Here is a 13,454-nt window from a genome sequence, read left to right as displayed (position 1 = left end):
CTAGTTGTAAGCTTCTGGCAGTTTTCCTCTCTCCAGGCCTCTTACTTTGTCTCACTCTTCTCTTCTTGCCTGACCTAGACATGGTAGCCTGATTTTGGAAGACTGGCTTTTTGAGTGACTTGAAAATTTTCAGGATACTGCTGCTACAGACAGCGCCTACACTTTACTTCCTGATAGTGACCCAGAGACATTGTACCCTACCCTCAACTCCAGTCCATGGGATACAATAAATAGCCTACACTCCTTGACCTTGTTCTGTATCCATGGAGAAAGCCACAGTTTCCCTAGGATAAGCTGTTTTCTCTACTGGTTCCAGCTTCCTGAATTATGGAGGGAGATAGTTCATGGATCTAAGATAAGCATCTCTTCTGTCTCACCTAAAGGACATGCAGTTAGCCCTCTTTCTCTATGCACATAGGGGGAAGAGGTTTGTGGGTGCTGTCTGCATCTGCCTGCTAAGGAGCCAGAAAGCTCACATGCTGGCTCTTGAAAGGAGCTGGGCAATGTCACAAAGGACCTTCTTGGTATAAGAAACTGGTGAGAATGCTAGCCTCATTCTAAAAAAACATTCCAGAATGGATAAGTATTTTTTTTAAAAAAGGTGACGGTGCCTGGGTGGCACAGTTGCTTAAAGGTCTGACTCTTAGTTTCGGCTCAGGTCATGACCTCAGGGTCCTGAGATTGAGTCCTGCATTGGCTTTAGACTCTCTCTGCCTCTGCCACTGCCCCCTGCACTCACTGTGCTCTCTAAAATAAATACATAAATATTAAAAGAAAGCCCCAACATTCCAGAATGGGACAAATATAAGGAGATGCATCTGACACTGGACTTTCAAAGTTAAACCCTCTACCCCCAATCATTTAATTCAGGAGGATAATCTCAAGGACAAAGGCAGAAAAAAAAAAAAAAGGCTCCGTGGATCTGGCAATGCAATACTTTTTTTTTTTTTTCATTTGGGGGGTTATTCCTTAGACTTTGGGAGGCCATCCTTGGATATCTGAAGAATGGGTTATGTGTCCTTCCAAAGCACTTCCCTAGCACACTGCGTCATCCTTTCTGCAGCGGCAGGGCCCGTGTGTGTGAGACCATAAAGACACTGAGTACAGGGGCTCACACAGACATACCAGGCACTCGGCATGGACCTGCCGAGTGAGCAGAGTAAGCCACCCCTTTATGGCATGGGTAGTCTACTTTGGGAAAAAAACCCCTGCCACCTCCAAATGTTTACCAGGTAACTTGTACCCAGGATGTGACTAGTTAAGTGTTGACTTTAGGATTTAATTTTTTCCTCCCAGTCTTAGGCAAGCTCTGTGAATGAGCACAGTACCTTCTCTTCATGGATTCATGAGGACACTCTATCCTAGCCCCTGGCAAGTCTTCAGTGAGTGGCAGTACCGTTCCTATTACATGCAAACAACCCTGGATGATGTGGCATTTCATAATGTCCAGCTGGAATGAGATAGCAATCTGGGGAAATTTATGGTGAAGGTTGTTGTATCAGCATAGGGCATGTAGAGAACTAAGTATTTGAAAAGCACACAGTAAGCACTATATGTGTTCGTTAAAGAAATAAAACAGTACTGCTACCACTATTATTACCAGACACTAAGACATCATGCGGGCCAGGACATTATTTCTTAAACTGCTGAAGTTCTGATGGTTTAAAGAAAAAAAAAACATATAGTTTACATTTTGGAAGCCAAGCCCCCAAAATAAAACATGGAAGCACTCTTGGCTCGAGGTTTATTCTATTTAACACCTTTCAATAGGGCAACATCTGGATGTTATCATGGCTTGGCAAGACGCGATGCCGAAATTACGAATTCTGAAAATGCTGTGCATTAGGCCCTCTTGTCTTTGCCTGTAATTGCCTTAAAGATATAAAAGAGCCTGATTGTAATAACTCCCCTAGTGTAACTAGTCTTTGTGTCTATTCTGCACTAGAAGATAGCAGGAAGTGGGATCACTCTAAGGGTGTGAGTGAGGAGAGAGGGGTGTTAATTCTTAAATACGTGTGCCCTGCATCTCAAATAAGCCACGAACAACAGTGCAGAAGAATTACCGGTAATCATATATATGTATATATATATGCCTTAACCTATTACCTGGAAAAATTGCTGCTCCAAGATAAGAAGCCCCTAAGTATTCCAGGGTAGGTGGCCCCAGGTCTGGAAGCATTTATTATTTATTTCTTAAAGTCCTGTTCCCCGGTGATAGAGATGGAAATTTGGCAGACTGGGTCTCCCCTTGTCAAGCAAGTGACATGGTTGTTTCATTTTTAATCTGGGTCCTTTGCCCTGACAGATAAATCTGAAGGGGGGCGTTAAGGATGTGATGAATTGGGCTCCTGGGGATGTCTGTGGGAAAGGGGGAAAGATATGACAGCCTGGGACATGTTTTTTGCCGGGTGGCTGCAGGCTTTTTGAAGTGAAACAGAGCCAGCCATATCTGAGAAGACTTAAACAAGGAGAAAAGTTTGTCTGCAACATGCCTCAAATTCTTCCAGTGGACTGTTATCTATCATTTCAGAGTGTGCTGAAGGCCTTTGGGCTGAGCTGGAATGATGGGGGGAAGCAGTACTGCTGTGGCTGTTTATCTGTGGGTACCCTGGAGCTTAGTGGGCAGTGAATGGGTGCTTCTGGATTGTGGTCTAAGGGCTCTGGCTGGAGGTGAGCTGCGGCAAACAAGGGGAGTGGAGGATGTCTGAGTGACCCCTGGTGGCACGTGGTCAAACGCCATGTCCACCAAGCACGAAAACAAGCAGCACTGTAATCCCAACTGGGTTCATCTGATCCGTGGTGACAGTCAAACTGTGTGATGTTAGACTTTTGTTTTGGACCCAAAGATAATTTAGATTTAATGTTACACACGATGAGAAGTCATGCAGAATTTTAGCGGGAGTTGAGATGATTTGATTTATATTTAGAACAGAAGTACTGAACCAGTGAGGATACAGCCAGGAGACTAAAAGCACAGTAGCAATTTGAACAGGGAAAATGTACTACTGCATACAAATTATTAGCTAGTTAAAGGGTATTCCCTCCTAAGAAGTATAAAGAGAACTCTTCAAGAATACAGGAGTAAGATGTAGGGAATAGTCATTTCTTATAAGGCTGAGAGAGCCTGTGAGCAAGGAGCAAACTTGGAAGAGGCATCGGTCTCCCACTGCCAAGGCTGTGATTCACCTCCTGTGGTCCAGGAGAAGGCAGAGAGGTAGCCTCACCGAGGGGGTGCAGGCTGGGCTGGCTAGCAGGAGCCACCTGCTGGAGTGCGGGCGGAACTCGTGGGAGGGTTTGCGTCACTGGATCTCCCACACACCACTTGCAAGGGAGCGGAGGGTAGGCAGGGAAGCTACGCACAATGCTTCTGGGAAGGAAAACTCTGAAACCAAGAAGACAAGTCCTTTCCTCTTGCATCCTCCCTCCAGCATCTCTACTCTTAAGGCCTAACATCGTGCCCCCTCGCCAAAGAGAAATGGTTACTTGGGTTCAGCTCGGGGTCTCAAAGAAGGGCAGGGGAGGATGGTGTATATTTGGAGCTTAGAGACAATAAATCCACAGGTGTGCGGGTAGTGAAGTCAAGGTGGGCTTGAAGAGAGGTGAGTCTGGAGGCTAGAGTGAGTGGGGCAGGGGGGAAAAGAATGATGTGGACAGACTGATGCCCTGACCTTGATCATGAGCCCAAGACAGTGGGGATGGCAGGAAGAGGATTAGAAGTAGTTCTAAGGAGGCTGAGGAGGTGGATTCTGTGGCTGATGAGCTGGAGTTTGCTAGAGGAGAGTCTGATGGGTGCCTGCGGGTTTGGTGGGCCTCTTAGCTGGGGAAAAGAACAGGTATGAGTTCGAGGGGAAGAGAATGAATTCTGTTTTGGACATGACAGATGGCACCTGTACCATACCCCGACAAGATTCAGAATATCCTGGAAAAAGTGCAGTGGAGTCACACGGGTACCAGAGTTATGAATTTCCACAATTGCTACAAAACTCACATGCGAAGGAAAGGAATGAAAAACAAATTTCTGCCTTAAGAAGAAGTTCAGGAAAGTTCTCTTTCAGAAATCAGCTTTCCTCAACCTCATAAAAGTCTTAAAAATTTTCAGGTAAATCTTGGAGCTCTGTTACCATTTCTTCAAAACATCCTGAAGCTTTAGTTTAGACTAAGGGTCAGAATTAAAGGTGTGTGTGTGTGTGTGTGTGTGTGTGTGTGTGTGTGTTTATTTCTATATGTTTTTGTTGTTGTTTTGTACAGAAAGAACTCTTTAAATGTATGTAATTTCCAAATGAGTGGAGTTTCTATATTAAGTCGTCCAGGAAATATTAGTGTTTTACTATCATAACAATTTGTTGCAGGTTAAAAGCTGGTCAGACAAACATGCATAAACTCAAAGGAAGGAAGGAAAGTCGATGTATTGGGAAGACACATGTATATAATCCCCCCTCCCTGGCATTCCTTCCTTGTGTCACACATCATGGCACTTACTTGTGTTCTGTATCCAGTTGTTTCTTGGACATAAGCTCCTCTTCTATGCTTCCTCTTCTATGCTAAGTTCCTAGAGGGCAGGAAAGATACCACATGTTGTTTATTCTTCACAGTTTAATAACAGGTTCTCAATAAAGACTTCATTTTCATTCAGTGAATGTTTGTTTATTAAGCACCACCAGAGCCAACATAGACGTAGGTGATCCTTGGAACCAACACGAAAAATATGCAGTCCATTTCCTTGAGGAGCTCATGATTTAAATGGAGAAAAACAGAGAAAGAGTCTCTTTGATAGAATACGGATAGATGTTTAGTGGTGATCCTTTTTCTCAGGCAGACCCTTCAATTTGGAGTGAGTCTCTGGACTAACAAGCTAGGAAGTAGCATCTCTTCTTTATGCCAAAGTTTTGGGAACTGCCTGGGTATCAGATGCCATGTGGGCTAATCAGAACTTCCATGGTGTTTCTGTGTAAAAATCAAATGAATGTTCCCATATTATATGGGATTATACTGGAGGGAACATCAGAACGGTCTAAAGCTTTATAGGCTTGACAAGAATGTTGGGAAGATTAACAAGTTAATATTTCAAAAAATGCTTTGAAGACAGAAAGTGCCAACTTAAGTGCTAATTATTATTATTAGCCCTATGACCTTTTCCCTTTTCCCTTTACTGTTAGATCTATCATAAAGCTTAACTTCAAGAGAAATTATTTTTCTGTAGATGAGCATTTTTTATTAAGTCAAATATTAATATATGCACTGATGGAAATAGCATTTCTTCCATTATTCTTTTTATCCTCCCTAGAGGGCAGAAATTGTGTCATTTGCGCATTTTGTAAGGCGTCCAGTAATGCAATGTACATTTTGTCACTCTGTCAGTATGTTGGCAATGGCTGGCAAAACCTGTAAGAGGGGCAAAATGTATGTTTGCAATCCTACAAACAGAGACTACAGACTAGTGAGGTTGAAAAAAAGGAAAACCCAATCAGAACTTAGGTAACTAAAAGATTTGCATTTTAAAGTGGTCACCAGGGGAGACTGTAGAGTCTACTCTACCAGAGATGCTGACATTACTCCAAATATTTTGGTTCTCCTCATTTGGAATTGCTTTCGGAAGTACTTTTACAAACCATATTAAGAGCTAGTGTCACTTCATGTTGCCTCTTCTATGTGAAAAGAGCATAAGAGACCAAGAGTGGGAAACATGCTCAAAGGGACTTCTCTATATTGGTGTGTGGAAGGTCCAGATAGTGAATGAGTTAGAATCCCACTGCAATAATAGGAAACAAACCATCCTAATGCTATACACACCCATAGAGCTTGAGAAAATTTCAAATACGAGCATTGAAAGGTTTTAGAGCATGTTAAAATTTATATTTTTTGTTAAATTTGGTTGTTCTGGGGGAAAAATAAAAACTCTGCATAAAAGACATTCACTTTAGGAGGAAAAAAGCAAACAGAATGACCACACACACGCACACACACACGCACGCACGCATGCACAGACACACACCCTACCGCTTTCCTGTCCTTTTCCAGTAGCTTGATCAGATTCTCTGAAAAACCTACCCGTGCACACACACGTTTCTTTCTTTCTTCCATCACTGGCAATGATAGCCAGAAATTTTTGGTTGCTTTCCACCTTTTCCTCATCAACCTGATCTGTTGCCAGTAAAGAGGAGGAAAGAGAAACAGATAATGGGCAGCTGGGACATGGACTTGGCTGAATAGTCACAGGCTTTTATTCCTTTCCCTGTCTCATGCATCTATTTAAGGCTTACACTGGTTCATTAAGGTTTCTGTAACAAAGCACCACAGCCTGGGCAGTTTAAACAGCAAAAGCGTATTGTCTCATAGTCCTGGAGGCTGGAGATCCATGATCAAGGTATCAGAAGGGTTGATTCCTGTTGAGAGCTGGGAAGAAGGATCTGTTCCATGCCTTTCTCCCAACTTCTGGAGGGTTTTGTTTTTGGCAATTTTTGGCATTCCTTGGCTTGTAGACACATCACCCTGGTCTCCACCATAATGTTCACTTAGCATTCTTCCTGTATGCATGCCTATCTTCACATTTCCCCTTTTATAACTTCACTGGTCATGTTGGATTCAAGTCCACGCTAATAATCTAATTTTAACTTGATTACCTCCGCGAGACCCTATATCTAAATAAGATCACATTCTGAGGTTAGGACTTTACTATCTTAATGCGGGGTGGGGGGGGCACAATTCAACTCATAACAAGTCTGGAGGGGAAGTGTAGAGAAATGAGAATGTGGGGAAATAGTAGCCGTAATGCTCGATTTTTTGCACCACAGCACATATGAACAAGAAATCATTCCTCTCACTTTCATAAATTGCCATACCCATAAGGACCTATGCTAAGACTCTTTATCACATCCATCTTAGGTAGATTTCCATGGTGCTTTACCTGGACCTATCTTATGATACAATTTTCTGCTTTGTGCTACAGTTCCTTACACACACAATTTATCTCTCCTGTGAAACTATAAACTCCTTGAAAGCAGTATCTAATTCATATTTTTTTATATTCCTTGACCTAGCACACTGCTTTGCACATGGCAGATACCCAATAAATTGTCACTGAATCTATGAATGACCATCTAGGTTTTATAGTTGCAGAGTCCTTAAATTATACATACTCATTGTCAAGCACGATCAGTCAAGATAGGTGTGGTTGTGTTTCTGGAGCAAACACCTCATAACTCAGTGATTCAACACAACAAAGTTTATTTCTTGCTTAGGCAAAATCTCATACAGTTCCAGGCTGCTCTCCAAGGTGGTCATGTTCAATGTGGGAGCATGGTATCCCTGGCAACTCAGATGAAGCTTCAGTATTCCTGTGGCAGGGGAAGAGATCGTGGATAAGCAGCACTAGATCTTAAGTGCTTCAACTGAGAAGTGCTCCCAGCCTATTGGTCTGAACTAGTTTCATGACCCTTAGTCCAACTACAGGAGAGCTAAGAAATATTATCTGCCATATGTCAGGAAGGAAAGGAGGATATCAAATGCTGCAGAACACAGCATTAATTTCTAACTCACCCATTTATCTCCCCCCAAAAGTGTCTCTTATATTAGCATTATGTTTTATATGGTATTTCTTGAGCCCTTACTATATACCAGGGAATGATCTAAATGCTTGTGGTTCTATAGAAAAAGACAGACTAAAGGTTATATTCCAGTGTGGGGCAAGGATAACAAAGGAGTGACCAAATAAACAAATATTTTCACACAGTGACAAATGCTATAAAGAAAAAAGAACAGGAAAATATGGTGGAAACTAAGTTTGCTAAGAGCCCAGCATCAGTATTTTCAAAGAATCTTAGTCTTCTACTAGAAAGTTAGTATTTGTTTTCTCATATAATTCAAAATGTTATATGGTCATTTTTATGCTATTTATATTAACTGAAACCCAACTGAACAGAAGCTTCAAGTTGTTGGAATTTGGAACCTTCCAATACACTTTTGGGTATTAAAGTTAAGTATTGAGAAAACTAAGTCATGTGGCATATTTATAAAAAGAAAAGAATAATTTTAAAAAATGGAAATGTACACACTGTTTCAGTTATCTATTGCTATATAATAAGCCTCCTCAAAACTTAGTGAATTAAAGTGATAGCAATCAGATATTGACTTATGATTATTCAACTTGGGCCAGACTCAAGGGAGGAAGCTCATCTATGCTCCATATTTGTTGGCCTGGAATAACGAAGATATCTTCTTTATTCTCTGATAATGGCTTACTTGGACGACTTACTGTGGTTGATAAATTTGCTCAGATAGATCTATCTCTCCACGTAGCCAACTGAGCTTCCTCACGGTATGGTAGCTAGCTTTAAAGATGGAGCATTCCAAAAGTATAAGACCAAAATGAGGTGCCTCTTAAGCCCTTCCGTGCAACATACTTGCTAAGGTCCCATTGATCAAAGCTTGTCCATGGTCAAGCCCAGAGTCAGTCAGGGAGGCTACTACACAAAGGCATGATTCATTGGCAGCTAACAAATTATTTCTTTATCACTGCCAACTCTCTGGATTCTAATAATTCTCATTCCTCCTCTACATTCTTCTTCTACAGTCTGTCTCTGAGACTCCTAAAGTCCCATTCCATTACAGCATCAGGCTCAGGTTTGAAGTCTAGAACCTCATCATCTAAATCAGGTCCAGGGAGAATAAAGACTCAAAGGTGTGGCTGCTTTCAATCTAAATAGTTGTAAAACAAATAGATAAGTTCTCTTTCTCTCTTCTGCCCATCATCATTGTGGTAGAGAAAAGACAGAAAAACTGCAATAAAAGCACCCATTCACAAAAGGGGAAGTGGGAGAAATATAGCAGTCACTAGTCTTGAGTAAATCTAAAATCCAGTTGGGTACATGTTGCCAGTCTCTTGGCTGGAGCCCAGGTTGGATATCTGGGGGTGGTTCTCTATGGCCCATGATTGTAGCTAAGCCATTTTTTTTTTTTTTTCAGTCTTCATCCTGCTCAGAGAAGGTTGAGACCACAGGGATTTCTTTTCATTTTGAAATTCACATTTCATTTTGAAATGTTTCTCTCTTTTGGTCCAATCTGGCAATGTTTAATGTAGTATAATTCTCTTAAAGACTTTGCAGGTTGCTTATAAATCTTATTATGGGTTCACTTTATTAGATATTCACATTCCTTTAACATTCTTCAAGATGGACCCTTCTATAATTTTGCCTGTAAATCACACTGCTGTGGGACAATGCCTTTAATATTTTTAGAGGATTAATAGAAGCCCTTTTGTCTACTTGACAGTTTATGAGGCAGTGCCCTAAATCTTTCTGAGTGCTCATAAACAACACCCTTGATTTGATATTTATTTTGAGACACCGTTTTACTGGTACTGCCTTGGATGTGATATTTTTCCTGAGGTGATTTCTTATTTTGAGAGTATTTTTCCAAAATACACTGGGGATGAGAATTAATTTTACTTCTGAACCTCCAAATCCTTTATATTTCCTCTACATTTTGACGAAAACCAAACAGCTCATTCATTTGCTCATCTTACTCCTCCTATGACTCGTCTCAAGCAACTACAAGATGCCAGGTGCTACTTTCCACACTCTGCATAAGGCCTTAGCTAGATCCACAAGTCAATTAGGTATCCTTTTTATTTTCCGTGTTTCTGTAGGTGACAGTTTTGCTAATTAATCTGCTCATATATAACTTAAGGTTTTGCTCCTCCAGCTTCCAAAAGCAATTTTCTTGCTGCCCTTCTGACTACCATGAAGCGCCATCTTGAGGTTGGTCAGGTCTCTGGCCACTCCACAAGTCCAGATGCCACACATTTAGGTTTTTCTGTAGCAGCTCTCCACTCTTGAGTACTCATGCCGAATTTTTGAGTTATCTCAAGTGAACAGTTTTACTAATTTTTCTGCCAGAACATAACTCAGTTTCTCTTCTCTCCAGCTCCCAATAGCTACTCCCTCATTGCCCTCCCATGTTCTCTATTCATACAGAAACACAAAAATCTCTTCCAAGTTATCTCCTTAGGGCAATAAGTACACATCTAATTCGATCTCCTATATCTTCTGAAGCGACCATTATAGCACTGACTAGCCATAATTGCAGATATTAAAATTTGTCGACTGCCAAAGATTCAGTTTTCTTAGACTTAGAAAAATTTGCAACCAACCATTTTCTTCCTTCTTTCCCTCCTTCCTTTCTTCATTCAACATTTACTAAGTACTTCCTAAGAGTCAGGCACACAGTATTTGGCATTAGGCTAGGAAAATCAATAAAACACTTTGCTTGCATTAAAATTTATATTCTGGTGAGGAACTTATTTCTTAGTTAGCCTAAAATTCACATGAACCAGAAATCCCCTCCTGGTTCTTGGTTAGCCCAAGTGAAAATTTCAAAGTGAAGGAAGTTTGCCTTTGATTTACTTCTCTTCACGTATTGGTCAACTTCTCTCCACCTTGAGAAATCCTGACCCTGGAGTATGTTGTCCTTATGTTTTTCCTAGGAAGCCTTGTGCTCTGCTTGGTTTCCCCTAGAAAGGGCCTCAGGATCCATACATGAGTTTTCCTACCTTCCTTTACACTAATACACGTATCTCTACGATTCCCCTAAGGCCTTTCTTCCGACTCGAATTTTCCAAACTCAGTTTCAGGAACATAATCTTGAGTAATCATTGCTTTCTCTCATAAATGTAATACTTAGATAGAGATTTTCTGGGAGATGTCATATTCCAATTCAAAGAATGTCTAAAATTATGCCCCGGGCTTAGGTGGAGATAGGTAGGGATATGTTGGCTTTTCAGGCTTTCTTAAGTTTCCATGGCAACTCCGCATGCCTTTTGAACCTCCTGAGATTCTTCATGTGAGCTAGGCATGTGCTAGAAAAGGCATGCTTTCAGGTGTGGGTAGAACCAGTAGCTGTACAATTAAATTTATCCTTTTTTTTTTTTTCAAAACAGATTTGTAATGTAAATCTGGCTTCATACCTCTACTTTGGAAAACATACCTTAGGACCTCTAAAGTTGCTGAAAGAACCTGATCAGCCCAGTGGTAAAATCTGTACCTCATGGCTACCAGAACTTTGACTATAAGTGCAAGTTACCTTGTGACTAGCATTTGCTTTTCATTTTGCTTAAACTAAATATATGTTAATTTATCTCTTCTGAATATTTAACACTTGAGAAGGAAGATTTCCAACCCCACCCTCTTTCTTTTTTTTTTTTAGTCTAGTGCAAGTTTTTTTCTGATTGGTTATGTCATAGTCTGCAACAGCCAGCCCGAACATTGGAAGGGGTGACAAGACAGTGAACATGATCCACTTGCAGGGTTTTTAGTTCCTCAGCCAGATGGGGATTTTTATTGATAAGGATCAAATAGAAGTATCTGAACCCAACAAAGGCAATTTGGCTAGGGAAGTTGGTCCAGAGCCTGGCTCTTAGGAAGGAGATAGAGAACAGAAATTATTGGAGTCCCTCCCTGCCACTCGATACCTCTGGGATCTGTCAGGCTTGGAAAATGCTTCATTTCTAAAAACACTGAATGTTATCAGGTGAAGAGAATAATGGGAAAGACTCAACCTCTTCAAATGGTAGTTTCTCAATGTATAAAATGCAGATAATAGTATCCGCTCAGCCTTCCCAAATATAAGTTATATTTATTGTTTTGGCAATCCTGGGAATGGAGGTGTTCATAAATTTCTGAAAGAGTTTCTGCGAACCAAAACTAAAAATATATTCCTGTGGAGAGGGGCAGGTCTAGCTGACTTTCTGACTCAGCTTGACTTGCTGTTGGTAGTTTCTCTGAGAGCAAGTTGAGATCCAAAGACAAAGAGGGACATTCTTTTGTACTTTCATTGCCACCTGGAAGAATTTTGTTTCTCTTTTTTTGTCGGAATAAAAATAGAATCTAAAAATGTTCCCTTTTTCTGGGGGTAGTTAGGTGTGAAACTGCTTAAAACCATCATCTAAACAGTTATGACAAAGCTACTTCTTTTTTCAGGGAAGGAAGGTATAATCCTATTATCTTTGTGTGGTTATCAGCGCCACTTGAAATTCCAATTAGTGTAGCTAATCACTGTGGGCTCCTCTGGTACTTAACTGGCAAGCAGCTAAGTCTAATTAATACTTTGGAGTGGTGAGTAAATGGCATTTATTTTACTCCTCTAGACACATTTTCCAAGTAAAATTCTGATTTGGGGCTTGTTTCATTGGAAATGAACAATTTATAAAAAGAAACAAAAATTCTATCTGAAGCTAACAAATGGGACCCTTAAGCATTCTTGTCAAATCGGAGAACTTAGTGTTCCAGAGGAAAAGGGAGGCTACTCAATGGTCAAAGGCATATTTCACATCCATTTATAGGTAAAAAAAATAAATAAATCTATAAAATAGGAGAGGCATTACTCACTTAAACTCAGGCTTGTAAAGAGAGTCATTACCATTTGACTCATTAACAATGATTCTTTGCTTAGAAACAGGATAAAGTATTAATAACCCAGGCCTCTGGGCTTTTAATTCAAATGGCTCAGAGCCAGTCGTCTCTGGCGAGTCCATTATAATTATCTGGGTGATCTCCAGGCAAAATAATAACTTCCCTGTGGCCAGTATGCATTTTAAGGGAATTAGGGCCTAGCAACCTCTATTCCTTTGTGCAGAAAATCTCTATTAGCACCTGCCCCCACCCCCCCAATTCATTGTCCCACCAACTCCTGTCCTCATGAGGTCCTGGAGTTGATTTGGAAGTGGGTCAGCTTCTCACGGGAGAAGCCTGGCTTGACCACGTGCCCAAGGTCGACCAACGTGGTAGTCTTGTGTCTTGGAGGAAGAGGCAAACACGCTCACAGCTGAGTCAAACCCACAGTGACTACTAAAAAATCCATTCTGTTGATTATTGTCCTCGCAATGCCTGAGGAAAAGCATCACAATATTAATATTAACCCAAGGAGTGGAGGGTCTGATTGTCTTTTAAGGATGTCTCTCTCCATAGGCCTGGGAGATTCCTATGCTTGTGTCCCAGAGTAACTTGTTTATAATTAAACAATTGCTTTGTTCTCCTCCCTTGAAAGAAGTCCATATTTGCAGAGACTACCAGAGTTTCTAAACCAGAAAAGGCTATAGAGAAGAATAAGCCTCAAAGAATTGCAAATTTTCCTTGGTTTTGAGCTCCAGTCTTTGGCTGGGCACTGGTCTGGGAAAAGGGGACACTTATTTTTTTAAGACAAGAATTCTGTGTTTAATTTTTAGGAATATGAAAGAGCTGAATGTTTACTTGAGAAAGGATTTGAAACCTTTTGTAGGCTTTTTGAGTTTTTCAGATAAAGGCAATCCACATCTCCGTTCTTAGGCAAAATAGTTCTGCAAGTAGCTCTCATAGGAACGAAGAACTGCTCCCCAATGTGTAAGCATTATTCTGTATAATTATGGATATTTTCTTTCCAAAAAAAATTTTTTTTTCTAGAAGCTGCTATTTCAAAGGCTTTCA

Source organism: Vulpes lagopus, chromosome 16 (assembly GCF_018345385.1).
Source record: "Vulpes lagopus strain Blue_001 chromosome 16, ASM1834538v1, whole genome shotgun sequence".
NCBI lineage: Eukaryota > Metazoa > Chordata > Mammalia > Carnivora > Canidae > Vulpes > Vulpes lagopus.
This window is presented reverse-complemented; position numbering follows the sequence as displayed.